Below are 15,407 nucleotides of genomic sequence, written 5' to 3' on the forward strand. Positions count from 1 at the left end.
GAGCGGCTGTGTGGTACTCAGTTGCCAACTGAGGTTAAACCATGACAAACGGAGATTTTCCAAATATTGTGTTGCTTTTAATAGAATAAAACTAAAATATATCACATATGGAAAATTGCTTTTGACTTCAATAGAAGCAGAAATGGTGCTCATACATGAGATACAGACAATGTTTCTGAAGGTTGTTCATTCCCAAAAGGGGTCTTTTTGCTTGCAAGAATGCTGTGTATTACCACCACCTCAGCTAATGAAAGAAAGGCTATGATTTTCTCAACTCTGACAGAGAAACAAGCATATTAATGGATAAGCTCATAATTGCCTTGTTTCAGACTGGTTTTGCTACTACATAGAATGTGCATTCAATGAAGAACAGATTACAGAAAATTCCCAAAATTCTCAAGGAATAATCCGATGGCCGCTATAAAAGAAAGAAAAGAAAGTACTTTTTTTGTGGAGTGCATAATTAAACTGTAGAACCCAACAATATAGATGAATCCAACATTAATTAGATAAATTAATGGCAGACAGTTGCACTGATGGCCAATAAACAGTGCTGTACAACAGTACTAAAGGGGTTCAGGTTTATTAGTTTGGACTTCACATCAGCACACTAAGGAGAAGGTGGACAGCAAAAAGAAGGACTCAACAGAAGGCCAGAAGATAGATAAGGGAGATGCTAGGATACAGAAAGAGAACTCAAATGGGTTGGCAATAAGGAATCAGCAGAAGTCTTGTGGCAGAAGGTGTTAAAACAATGACTCACATTAATGAGAATGCAGAATTTTTTTAAAGCTGCCCCTTCACTTAATTTTTTACACAAAGATAGCAGTTGAAGCATGGAACAATGAGAAGACAGAAAGTAAGGCTCTTTGAGAGCCGATATTGAATGTCAAGCTCAAAGAAAGTTAGATTGACTTTTGTACGGCATGTTAATTCTTTTATTGCCCCTTTACTTCATATTTGCACTCACCCCTTTACCCTGTTTCATTATGAAAGCAGTTAAGAATGAGGGACAACTGTGGATTAATGTACCTTTAACATACAAAGAAACACACTTAAACCATAGAAAACTCTAAATTACATAGCACATATTTATTAATATATCTCCCATTCATTCTAAAAATCAAAAAGTGCTTCTCTGGAGATCTTTTAATCCAGTCAGTCATTACTTCATTTGGCGGTGTGACTTATCTGAGCATGTTCAGGGCCAAGTAACCTAGTTAAATCTGTGGCTCTCTAAACTGCCACTATACAAAGACCTTTAAGGAAGTGACTGGCTTTTTTGCAACATTCTGGGAAGTAGCTGGTGGATGATATTATATCACGGTGCTGATGTTCAAATTATGATTTGCCTCTGTGGAGGTGAAAAATTTTGTAAAAGCTCCCTCTCATTATGTCAGGTTATGCTATCTAAATATATTAATTCCTGTGAAATAGTACAAAAATAATGTATCATAATTTCATCATAATTTTGCTTGTTGTTAAAATAAATAATAGGCAGTCAGTTTGTTTTTTTTTCTTCTGAAGAGATAAGCACACTGTAACTCAGAATGCAGAGGAATAAGTCACTCAACATTTCTCAAAGAAATTACTGAAAGCACATACCCAAGCCTATGGAAATGTGAGAAAATCAACTATTTAAGGCCTTCACCTTCATTCCTTCAGATATGTGTGAAGGGAGGCATGAGCCTGACCTGTGAAACAAGTAATGAGATGAAACCTGCACATATCAAAACCAACCAAACAAAACCCCAACCATATAGTGAGAAAATATATCTCCTCGTGCACCTACAATTATCAAACATTCTTCACTCTCCAGCTTTCTCTCTCCCTTACTGTGGACTCAAGAGTCCGTTCTTCCTCTAGGGAATATTTGCTAGCTTGGGGTAAAGTCCTGCTGGACTTCCACTCAGAAATCAGGATGTGAAACAATAGAAGGGACTCTAGTGTCCAGAATTGGGAGCTGAGCCAGTATGAGGAGCTCTTGCAATCAGCAGCTGCAGCTCATATTCACAACTTATCCTTGGTTTTTAATTACTGTTAAAAGTATCATCCTATTTCTTTCCCTCCTTGCAAAGGTGTAAAATAATTGCTAGACTTGAAAACCCACGAGCTTCCCTAGGTATCTGAGGGACAGAGTTGCAGACAATCCACTCCCTGCCATGCCCAGTGGTTAGGCCTGGGCCAACGGGTGTCAATAAAATGGACATAAGCGCGCACATTTCTTCTCCTGCTATTGGTATCAGTCAAGGAGGGTCGGGGGAGGCAAGAGGCAAACACTGGAGAGTTTATCACACAGCCATCCTGCAGACCACAGCCTTCAGCCATCTTGTTTCACAGAGATAAGGCAGTTAGGATCCCTCTGCTAGGCTGGCTAGCACCTCTTTCTCCCACCAGCTGACATTTGCCTGGAGTCTGTGTTTATAAAAAGGCGCCGGATATGCAAAACCTATTGTGGACCTTGTAATATAACATGCTTTGTCAGTCACAAAGCATTGCTACTACCTCTTTTGTAGCAGCCCAACCTTTCTACTCAAAACCGTAGAGAAAAAAATATAGAAAGAATGATCTCACTTTAAATGCACAGTCTAATTAGCTGGTACCGGAGCATAAGATTTGAACATTAACACAAAACTCTGACTCAGTGAATCCTTACAGCTGTGTGAAGGACTGTTGTTTTCAGGTGTGAAAAGCACCAGGGAAATTTGATTACAATTTTAATTAATACTAGCAACCAATATGATAAAAACACATCTATTTATACAACAAAACATCCATTCAGACAAAGAAATTCCCACTGGTAACCTTTTCCCAACTATTTGTCAGCCGTTCATTTTCATTTTGCTGATGTTTCTCTTCTCTCTTGGTTAACACATTCCTGGTTATGCACTTTATCTCATTTTCCAAGAAGGCCTCTATTTATGAAGAGTCACAGCCATTTTCTTCTGGATGGAAATGCTGCCCTCAAGCTGCCATTGTAACCTGAAACAAGGATGCTTCATTGCTTCAGAAAAGACCCCAGGGACTCTTATTCATACACGTATTTATCTTCTTCATGATGTACACACAGATTTCCATTGTGAAGAAAAGCAGTGTGATTCCAAAAGGCTGTGCTTTTCATGAAACAAAGGTTTGTTCAGGATTAAGAGTAAACTGCAGCATTTTGGGGAAGAGAAAAGGAATCTTACCAGAAAAGCACTTCAGCTACCGTAAGGAACTGGACAGAGTCAGATCACGGTTTTTGCTGTATTCCTTCGTCCTCATTTCATTTCCTTTCAGGTGTCTGTTCCCTTCCAGTCCCCCACCTCTGTCCTCTAAAATCTGTTGGTTTTCAGCTTCATTCTTGACCCTCAGCTATAATCCTATTATCTTCCTGCACACTACCCAGAACGTTCATCTACATCCACCTTTTTAATAGCATTGTTAATGATTTGAGGCGAGTAAATCACAGTCAAGATAATGGCTGCAAAAAATTAATAGACATGATTTTTATGATATAATATACTAGTATACTAATCGTCCGAACAGTTAATTGAAAAGCACTAAATATTTTATTATTCATTTGGTATTCCTTCTCCTTTTACCATTCATGCTTGTTTATTTTTCATTCTTTAGAACTTTTTAACCTACAGTTCCATCCTAATTTATCTTTATTAAAAAATTGCACCGTACTGGCATCTAATCATTGCACTTTAAAAAAATATTTAAGAAACTGAGAATTTTTTTGGACACTCTGCAGATGAGATGGGGAACACAGATTCCATTTCAGTACCTAGAAAGTTTGCTGTAGAAAGAAGTCCTATTTTTCAATCAATTTTTAAAAATCGGACTTAAACTATTGTCACTCTGATGCATGCAGACTCATCATGACAATCAAGCTTAGACTCTTAAAGGGACAGAACACTTGCCAGTCCAGCGATATCTCGAGGCCCCTATTTGTCTCCAACACTGTCCAACAGCTCGGAGGACAATTAAAAAAAAATGCACAATGGGATCTATCATAAATTAAGGTTTTTTTCCAAAAAGGTCATCATAGTTAAAGGCTGTGTTATGTGTAAATTTATGAAAATGAGCTTCTTTTTTTATTGCTGGCAGAGGGTTTTGGGGTTTGTTAGAGATTTTCCCTTTAATGTTAGAACTTCTCTTATAGTATTTGAAAAATGCAGGGCATATCCTTTACACAGCCAATGGCTAGCAGCGTAATACACCAAAAATGATTAATTGTGTTGTTTGGTATTTGTAAACACACCCAGGGGCTTGCTTAAGTAAGAGACTTGCTTCTTTCATAAATAAATGCATTGACTGAAACAAATTCAGTGTTAATTCTGTTTAGGTTGGGGGGGGGTGTTTTTAAATTTTGAGTGAGCTTAGCACTTATGAAAATATTGCATATACAATTTAGAAAGCAAAGAAAGGGCTGTTCCTATATTAAGCAACATTGTCTATAATACCACAACCCTGTGAGATCCATGCTGTTACAATCTTCCTGCAAGGACAGTCCCACTAAGCTCTGTGATGATCCTGTGACGGTTAATATAGTTATACACTTACACAGCTACATAAAACTGATGCTAAATTAGCAAACCAGACACTCAAAGTTTAGTAGAAAGCTCCACATATTCTGTGATGAAGCTTTTAATGAGATGACTGCATGCAGTATTTTTCCACAGATCCCCGCCTCGTTCGGCAAATGAATACTTATGCAGTCTTTTCTCTATATGCTCCACAGAACGTGTAGCCCCAAATACGGAATTTTTCAGATCTATGTGGGCCTCTCTCTAGAGTTCCTCAATACAATATAAATGCATTTTTCTTAAAAAGCAAGAACAAAGCCAAAATCTATGAAATGAGGCAGCATTATTATTTTGTTTGGTACTATTTTCTCATTTTCCTGAAAGGAGAATAAAGAAGTGGGAAATAGCTACCAGTTACCAAAAATATCACCAGTAATTTTGGATGCTCATAAAAAGCTGCTAACACCTGACTCTTAGATCACCATTCATAGCACTTTATAACTTTTTACATTCAAAACACAATCCCCTTTGACGTCCTTTGCAAGTGCTGAAATCTCAGACCCATATGTCTCTATTGTCTCTAAAAACTTCACTTCTTCAAGGAGGACTTTGTCAACCAGTGCCTGAGCATATAATGAGGCTCTCCACATTGCAAGGATCTGTCCCCAGGACATGAGCTGCAGGTTTATATGGGCTAGCCCTCTGTAAACCCGCAGATCTATTCTGATATATGTTCAATCTATTGCAAGTAACTGCAAATAGTATGAAGGATTTTATTTTCACTCTGACATTCTAAAAAAATTTATCTCAAATGTACATATGAAAACATAATGAAAACATTATTATTCTTCATTTGCACTTGGGTCCGTGCTTTTGCATTTTTAATACCTTTCCCCAAGTACACATACAGCCACACTTAAGACAGATCACTGGTAAAAAACTGAGCCCTGAATTTTCAGATGTGCAGACCACCTGCAATTCCTGTTGACATCAGCTGGAGCTGCTAGGCTCTCAGCACTTCTGAAACTCTGGCCTCAGTTTATAGACCGCCACAGGCATACTCATTCTTTAATGAGCAGCTAGCATTCTGATACACTTTAATGTGATAAAGGCACAGATGAGGGAAGCAGAAAAAAGGTGGAGAGAGTTAAAGTAAAGCCATTCAGAAAACCTACTAGTTCTGCTGTTGCCATCTGCCTAATCAACCCCGTGTTCGACATTGCTCGGCTTAGCTGATACATTTCAAGGGTAGGTATACTTTGCACATAAAATGTATCCATAACCACCTCTTCCTCTCACATAAAACACCTTGTTTACCTGTGTGGAAGTGCAGCTTCTTGTACAGCAAGTCCATATGTTCAATGTCACAGTGCAACTCTTGTGCTCAGTGTAAGGATAACGAAGGCTAGAAGCCACTGAAAAAGCAGCTCTCCTGGGTAGCTGTGGGAGCTATACACGACCTGCAGCTATGGAGACAACTGCACACCTGGAAACAGCTAACTAGCTGGTTCCAACACCGTAGCCCCCGCTCTCTGCACTGGAAGAAGCTGATGGCCGGTAGATTACAAAGGAAGAGCAATCCTACCCTCTCCGGGAAGATTCCTCTGTGCTCAGCTATATTACTGTGCTCATTTTCCAACCCATCACTTAAATCCTTCTTTTTTGATATGCATCTTGGGATATTTCATGATCTTGTGACATACAGAATGACCTTCCATTTGCCCAAAGCTATTGCATACATTCAACACTACCTTAGCCAGCCAATCCTCGCCTTTCATTGGCAATACCTCCATTTGTATTCATTTGTATTCACTTGAAGCCAATCCTCTTTCATTGGCAATACCTCCATTTGTATTCATTTGTATTCACTTGACTCTCACGTAACAAAAAATGTTGAACTACATTGTCTTATAATATTAATTTACTAATATTTAGTAACAAATGGCAATCATCAGTTCTATTTCAGACTGTATTGTATATTCTATGTGAAAAGGATGGTCTTCTGCTTTTCTGAGGAAAAGAGCCTGTTTCATTATTATTACAGCACAGGTTGTGCATTTCTCTGAGATTGTTGTAGTAGTGTTTCACAGACAAGGCAAGAAATAGAAATCTCAGCAGTTCCTCCAGAAACAGCATCAAAGGTGTCACACAGGACTACTCCCAAGGTGAAATTCACTCTAGTTCTAAAGACAAAACAATTTTCATGGTATTCTTGAATATTTTGGCATTTTAGGAAAGACTTAGAAGGACTGGGTGCTACATTTGTTATCTTATGGAAGAGCAGTCCAAGAGATGAGTTAACAATTCCATTGCGGTGGAACAGAACAAAGCAAATATTAACAGAAAGGGCAGGATATTTGCTTTTGTGCAGAGTTTTGAAAGCATGTGTATAGTGAACCTATTTTTTTTTATTTGTATCTGGATAATGCAATTTTGAACCTACATTATAGATTAAGAAAATCACGTCAAGTTGTGCTGCTGATGTCAGCTAATTGGTTTTATTAGTTACAACTGCGGAATGTAATCCTTACAAGGGGAACAGCTTCCATTCCTTCTCAAGAATGAACCTCCCAGACACAGTCCATACAGACAGCAACCTGAGAGACCTAATGCAAGCCTTGGACGTAACAAGTGAATGTTGTGACTTGAATGTCACTTTCCAATGACTATATTCTCACCATGTTCTCCCCGTATTAAGACTAAGCTCTTACCCATTTACACTGGGTAGAAGGGCTGCTTTGCATCCTTTGAAGCCATAGAGCTCTCATGACAACAACTCCACTGGCACAAGAACTGAAAGCCCGTAGGGTAGGACCAATAGGTCTCACAGGGCTATCATACAAGTGTGTCTCCTGCCTCTAGATCTGGAATGGGCCAGAGTGAGATACTGGCACTTTAAGCTTTTCTACCCATAGGTCTGCAAGCTGTGATCACTTCAGAGTCACAGCTCAGATTTCTCTTTCAAACAGCGATCCATTTAGATTTCTTTCTGGCTTCTATGCATCTAACTATGTTTCTATTTTTGTCATGTTCTGAGGATGAGTATGCGTTCCAGCATATACACAAAGACAGCAGACTTCCTTGTTTTAGGAAAATTACTGTTGCTACAGATAAAAAGTCTTACGTATGATAACTATTTAAAAGAACAGAAGGCTCACATTCAGCTACGTACTGAAAAGATACCACGCATGCACAATTAGGCTGCTCAAACTGCTTCACCAATGAGTTCAAAACAAAGACTGCCTGAAATAAAAGGGCTGTGAGGGTTGCCACCACCTTTCAGAGCTTCTAATGCAGCAACACCCCTCTCTTGTCAGATATCCACAGGTGACTCCCTAGAAGAATCCAAAATAAAAGGAACTTCATATTTTGATTCATGATTGCCCTGAAGAAAGACAATATCATATGCTGAGATGACTAAAAGTCATGACGATTGGATAAATAATTTATGTATCACTGTCTTGATTCCATATGATTAAGGGCATGTCAACGTAATGCTATAATACATAACGATAGTTAGATTAATGCTATACAACTGTTTTTGCTTGGCTTTTCAGATGCTAATTATACTTTCCTTTTGTATACTTTTCCTTTGTATACTTTTACAGCTTATAACTGAAGTTTCCTTCCCAAACGTGCTTTTTTTCCCCTCCAGATAGATGTTTTGCCGGTATGTATCACTCTTCTTCATCATTGTTTTTGCACAACACCTCCACTTTGTGAAATAAATGCAAATACAAAAATGAAAATTAAGGAGCACAATGCTAAATAAAAATCATTAAGTAAAGCCTTTTCAATATAAATTGACTTATTTTAACCTCACCAAGAATCTTAACACTCAGCTAATGAAAACTCAAAAATAGTTTCTTAAGTTAGGTAAACAGCTGAAGAATTCCCTCAAGTCACATAAGGAGGCAATAACAGAAATAAGAGTAATACCCGTAAATACTGACTATTGTGATTCTTAGCTTTAACTACGAAGACTGATGTCCTTGATATTAGTGCAAATATCAAAGAGACTAACAACTGTAAGAAGAATTACTCTGTGACAAAGGACTAGTGCTGTCAAAGTAATGATATTACAGCAGTGCATCAACAGAAGAACAGCCATACCAAAATCTATCTAATCCCCCATCCTATCTTCTGTTACAGCCAGTAAGGATTCTTCAGAAGGATTATATATCATAGACTGGTATTTCTCCAGAATAGTCTTTCACCTCCTAGCAATCTGTACTTTGAGGACTTTCTGAGCCAAAGCAGTAAATTTGTATTTAATATTTTTCTCTCAGAAATTTGTATAATAGTTTTTTGAATCATAATGGATTTTTTTGCATGTTCAATACTAAACATTGAGGTCAGGAATTCCACTGCTTACTTTCTTTTGTGTGAAAAAGGATCCCTTCTGTTTGTTTCAAACTGAACACCCACTAGCCTCCTTTAGATTCCTGTTCATATTAGTATAATACTATTTTCATTCTAATTAGTGTATAAGTTCCTGGTACTTTAGAACATATTAGCACAAGGGTAGGTGGTATGTTTGTTTGTAGTGAAGAATCTGTTTTGGCTTTTACAAAAATTTAATGCTTCAGATAGATTTGGTGGATGGAGCTGAATGGGCTCAGGACACTGTTTTTTCATAGTTTTAGCCATGAATTCTTATCCTGAAATTAAAACCTTTTTTATTCTAGGAAATCTCTGTGCATTTACCAGAGCTGAGAGCTTTTGCCAAACTTAAAGCTTAACATTGAACACTTAAAGCTCTTTTCAGTGGCTTCAGAATGAATGTCCTACGATAACTTTCTTCCTCAGATTGACTTAGGAAAAGAAAAAGAAAACACGACAACAACAAAAAATCAAAGTTCTTTCAAAGCATGAAGTTGTTTACATTCTTCTTCCAGTATATGAAAGCTGTTACACTGGAGTAATGATTTCAGATTTGAGAACTGAGTTACCTGAAATCAGGAAGGCTTTACAGAACTGGGACCATAAAGATCCTACATATCCAGAACAGAGAGTAAAATATTGCATTCCTTTGCTGTAATACACAATTCATTAACAAAATGCTTTTCTCCCCCAAAGTTATGGCGCGGTCTCTGAGGAAATAGTAACCTCTAATGGTTACTTCTAGCTTCTCAATTAACTTAAGCTAGAGAGATCTGTGCTGCAGAGTTGCCATCCTACCAGAAAGATTTCTGGAGACAGAAATCTATGCAATGGAATTTCCATTTTTATCACTGTGCTTTTTAAAAGCGTTCTGGCTAATTAAGTACCTGCAAAGCGTGTGTGTCATTGTATAATTAAATATTTTTCCAGTATTCATTTGCACAATCAGATAATGCTTTTTTCATAGACTCTCCACCTTAACACAATTGTACATGGTATTTTAGAAATAAATCAGAGTGCATGTCTATATTACAGTTTAAAAGTAGGTCTGCAATTCACATAGGTGTATCTGAGCTTGTTTTGAACTACCTAATAAGACTACTGATAGTCCCACAGCAACACAGCAGTCACAGCAACACAGGAGTTATTACAGGCAAGCTACCCCATATTTACTTATGGCCTAGGAAGGTTTTGTAACCCAGATTGAACTTTTTTCCCATGTAACTACACAAAGATTGTCTTCCAAGGAACGCTACCGGGATTAAAACTGAATCAACCCTATGGTACTACAGGTAACCAGATTAGGAAATAAATGAAATATCTTCAGGCATTTTGGGAAAATGACAATAGACTCCGTCACTGAGAACTTAACAATCTCTAGAAGCTATCAGTTTGGTTTTAAATAAAATATTTAATAAAAAGTAATGTTTGGGGGAAAAAGCAGCGGTTTGCTAGAGACAAGTAATGGTTTTACATTAGGTTTTCCTTCTCAATCTTCACTTTTAACAGTGTGACATTTGCCCCAAAGACAGTACTCTAGTTTGTGTTACTATCCCTGGGAACTACATGCCCCAGAGAGCAGTTGTTCAAAGAAAAAGTTTTTATAATATATTCGTGGTAGTTAATGTGTGTGAACAAAATGTCCTAATAAAATATATCCTTATCATTGCCACACAAGTCATTCATCACTCCACTATAAGGGAGTTTCCCAAGAAGTCACTCCAACAACATCAGTAGAAAATAAATACGTACGTACATACATACATAAGAAGTTTGGGGTTTTTTAAAGCCTTATCACTGAATGTGGTTTATAATGGAACTTGCTGCTAAATTAAAGTCTACTCCCTCAAGGACTCTTATGTCTCTTTCAAAATGTTTTTAAAGCATTTTACTCTTCAGTAGATCACTACAACGCCATGTAAATAAAACTGATTAATAAGAATTCAGTGAGGAGAGAGAGACATTTACCATAAAACCAGGAATGCTTTGAGCTCTGTACAGATTCCTTTCTGCCACACACAGCTTGGCTGGAAACATTCCACTGGTCCCAAAATGCACATGTTTTCAATTACAAACTACAGATTTTATCAGAGTTTAAGTTAATTATTTTATACCTCTGAGATGAAAGCAATTCATGTTTAAAAACAAATGTACGTATCTTCCTATTTTAAAACAAAAATATTTGTACTTCCCAAGAATGGGCTGTGAACCCTTTGGAATGATTTTTTACTTTTAACATCGTTGTGATAGGGAATCTATTCCTCTCTGGTGGTTTACCTCTCTTGAGTTATCAAGCCTTCACAGCATAATGAGATCAAAATTACATCTTGTGGCAGTCTATTATAGTCTATTATCTCTTATTATTTACAGGCTTTTTAGAAAAAAACAGCCCCTGCACTGGCTTTTGTAAAAGTGATCCAGGATGCATTTTCTACCCGCTGCTGTTTTCAATGTCCAAACTGTATCGAAGTAAAACAACCCAAAGGAAATGAAGCAGTTTCTGTCAACATCCCCAGTGTGCCATATGAACTATACATCCAGTATAATACTTGAGATTTATATGTTAATAATATCGGCTTATATTTAATAAGTAAATCATATATATTGTTTTATAAAATGAAAAGAATCATCAGTTATCACAGATAAATCTCTAAAATATGTTACTAAACTTTATGCCAAAACCAAAATTATAACAGTGCGGAAATGTTGTATTTTCAAAATTCAGTATTAATATATATAATACGCTGTCCAACAAATCATTGGTCTCTCTTCTCTGAGAGGAGAGTACACACACCATGACATCACACTGTTTAAAACTAGTAAAAAAATTTGTCCAGCAGTTTTTAAAAACTGCACAAATGCCAGAAAAGAAGATGAGTAAGTATTAATGAGGACTCCACTTCCACTGCCGAAAGCTTATTTTCTTTAAGGGCGTTTGGAAAATAAAATCTTCATGTTTTTGAAGTAGAAGATACTAGAGGTCTGTAAGATGGGAAAAAACCCAGAGACTGGGGTTCTATTTTCCTCTCTTGTCATGGAATTGCCACACAGCTGCAGGCAAGTCCACACCGCAAACACCCACACCTATCAGTTTATCAGTCTTTGAAATAGGAAGGATAATGTTTGCTGATCTGATTTAGTAAAGCACTGTGAGATTTACATAAAGAAGTGTTATATATGAGTGTAAAACAGACAGTAAATATCCTAAAGCAAAGGAATGACTCATCAGCAATGAGATAATTTACGGCAAACACTCATTACTTTAGCTAATTTGTTGCAGAAAAGAATAAAACCATTACAAATATTATCTGGCCAAAATAGAACCGAACACAAAAGGCATCCCGGAAATAATTTCTGCCCTTCTAGTTTCATGCTAATTGTCATGTAAATTAGGAGAGCTAAAATTACACCAGCTGGGAAAGTAAAAGGTTTCTTCTGTTTCTTGAGTGACCCTCAGAAAAGTCTTCCCCACCTGATTAACTAACATTGTGTTTGTTTTGTGGACAATAAAATGTAAAAAGTTTTCCTTTTCCTGTCAGCAAATGATGAATACATGTGGAACAGATTATTTAATACCACTAGACCACCAGGGAAGAAGATTTAGGTGAGCAGCAGCAGAGCTGTACCATTTATTTTTATTACCATGCATTAAAAATTACGTTTACAGATAATTGTTTTTCTCCCTCCAATAAACCAAGATAAAAAAAATCAAGGAGAATATTTAATAATACCAGACCACCAGGGAGGAATTTTAAAAGTTGATTTTTTTGTATTGACAAATTAGATTCTCTTTTTCTTTCTTTCTTTCTTTCATTCTAAATTTCCAATTATTTTTAACTGCAATTTGTGGTGAGAAAATTTGGAAATAGAATGACAAAATGAGTTTTCAGCTGGGGGAGTTTCACACAGATTAAGTTGTCCCTTTATAAGGGTAATTAGCTAATCAAATAGTCCCTCAACACCAGCAGTTTTATAACACCTGTGCAGCTGCCCACATGTTATATAATGTTTTGCAGATGTAACTCCTCAAAGGTCTGGTCACACAGTCCTATTTCCTAGTATTCTTTGTCATTCCTGCTCCTACTGAAGTCTGATACTACTGCTATCTGTTTCTGTGGGACTGTTCCCGAGTATAAAGTTGTTGAACTTACTTCACTTTCCTGCCAGGAAAACTGCATTTTATATAAACCTCTATTTTAAATTCCTAATTCCAATTTGATACTGAAGGATTGTGAGAAAGGTCATTCACTTCTGTGATATTCCTGATGCTAGGAAACCCCCAAAATACTGGAAACATAAGTAGTCAGCTTGCTTATGTGAGAACTCCAGATGATTTATCTATAAAAGGAATTTGGGGCCAAATTCTCAAGTCAATGCTCATTAGCTAAACAAAGCTGATATGGGCTTCAAAGTCAGTAGTGATTTTGCCTAAGTAAAAACAGCAAGCCCGTCAGGATCTGATAAGCATCTGAATGCCTCAGATTTACAAAAAGAAAAAGAAATTAAGCCACTGAATGTTTAGCTGTTTGTCTATTACAGTATGAAAGGAACCAGATGTTAGAAGAGGAGTCTATGCTATTATGTAGTGCTGGTCAGGTTCACACTATTTTCTATTTGAAGAAAACAAAACAATTCTGCATGCACAGCAGGGCCATAAAAACATGCAGTGACACATGAATGTGCGCTGAACTTTTCAAATGTGCACTGACTTTTTGAAATATAAATGTTGGCTACTCAGCAACCACCTACAGCTCCTATACGGCCACTGCTTGGATCTGTGCTTGCTAGTTCACAAAGTGGCTCTAGAGGGTTTTTTCTTATATACAACTCTACAAAGAAATATATATGCCTGGAAGTCAACATTTGCTACATACATTTTCAGTTCTATCCCGATTGTTTTATCATCAATATACACACCAACCAACCCTTAGCTTAAATGAGAACTACACACTCTCTAGGAAGGGCTTACAAACTTCCCTATGTTGCTCACACATGACCAGAAGACTCAAGCAACAAAGTAGGAACAGCCTGCAGTGACATACTGCTTACCTTGTTTGTGTCTAGCGAGACAAGAGACCTAGTCTGAACCGCTTCTGCTTTCACAGCCAACTGCTCCTGCCATTGCTGCCCAGGAGATTGTATGGCATGGTGTTTATTGCTGCCTGTTCCTCTCAGTACCAGCAGATGTTCCCAGAAGGAGAAGAAAGCCCTGCTCTAATCAGTACAGTTCATTTCTCAATTCTTACACCATTCTTTCCCAGACCTGGTTCTGATCTTAACCTCCCACACAGAGGAAACTCTTCAGACCTTGCCTTCTTCCTCTTTCCCTTCTTTCCCCTTCGAGGAGACTCAAAAGGTTGAATAGTAGCTTCTGCCTGGAAGGAAAAGAAGGTTCCCCAGAAAGGCTGAAAGGGACAAACAGAACCATATACCTGCCCAACCACCAACACAGACTCAACAAAGATAAATACCCTGAAACCTATTGAGTATTTCCAATCCCTTTTCCATAACTAACTCCTTCAGAGCACTCGTTGCTCTTACATTGACTAAGCTCTCCCCCAAAGCTCACCTTCACGCTGTGGAGGTGATTCCCTATGATTTCTCAAATGGAATGCTATGATTTCTAAGACCCCAAATTCTCCAGAGCTCTACTGTCTCCATAAGTCTTCATCCCCACCTACAACCTTCTAAAATTCTCCCTCTGAAGCCAATGTCTGTTTTCAGATCCCCAGAAACTGAACTTCCCCTTCCCCTAACATCCTTAGCCTCCTCAAATCCCAGCCTCCATTCTGTTCCTCCCCCAGAAGTCTGTACCACAGTAAAATCGAATTTTGCCTACATTGTTGGTACCACTGAGGAGTAAATCCAAAGCTCATTGAAATAACTGGAAACTCTCCCAGAAAGTTTAGGGGGGGTATTTTTTTTATTAGGCCTTCAGCTTTGATTCTAACCTTCCTATACTGGGGAAAGTCAGTAAGTTTGTGCTTTTTGTCTATGCTGTTTTCAAAACCTAGAAGATGAAAGGGAATATGTTGGCAAAATATCTAAATTGAAAAAAGATTAATAAATTTTGATAAGATTCATGAAACTTCACATATTTAATTTGCAGGCACATCAGAATATTAAATCTAAAAATGTATGTTTTTTCTTAATTTTTTTCAGCTGTAGCGAAGAGGAGTTAAGTAACAAACAGGAGAGAGAAAATATGTTTCAAATGAGGTTTGAAATGAGAGGGAAAGTCAGTGAAGCAGAGGAATGGGAGTTACATATGCATATCAATCGCAGAAAAGGCTTAGTTATGAACATGAACAAGGAGGAAAATATGAATTTCTCTTCCCTCTCTGGATACTATTTGATCACAAGCAGCATTCAAAAATTATTCAAGTTCTCTAACAGCAGAAACAAACTGATTTTTAAAGGGACACCATAAATGCTCTTGCAAAATCAGGCTCAGCTACTACAGCCACTGGAAGTTGTTGTCACCAGCAAAGATAAAAAATAAAATTCAGC

Source organism: Aptenodytes forsteri, unplaced genomic scaffold (genome assembly GCF_000699145.1).
Source record: "Aptenodytes forsteri isolate BGI_AS27 unplaced genomic scaffold, ASM69914v1 Scaffold257, whole genome shotgun sequence".
Taxonomy (NCBI): domain Eukaryota; kingdom Metazoa; phylum Chordata; class Aves; order Sphenisciformes; family Spheniscidae; genus Aptenodytes; species Aptenodytes forsteri.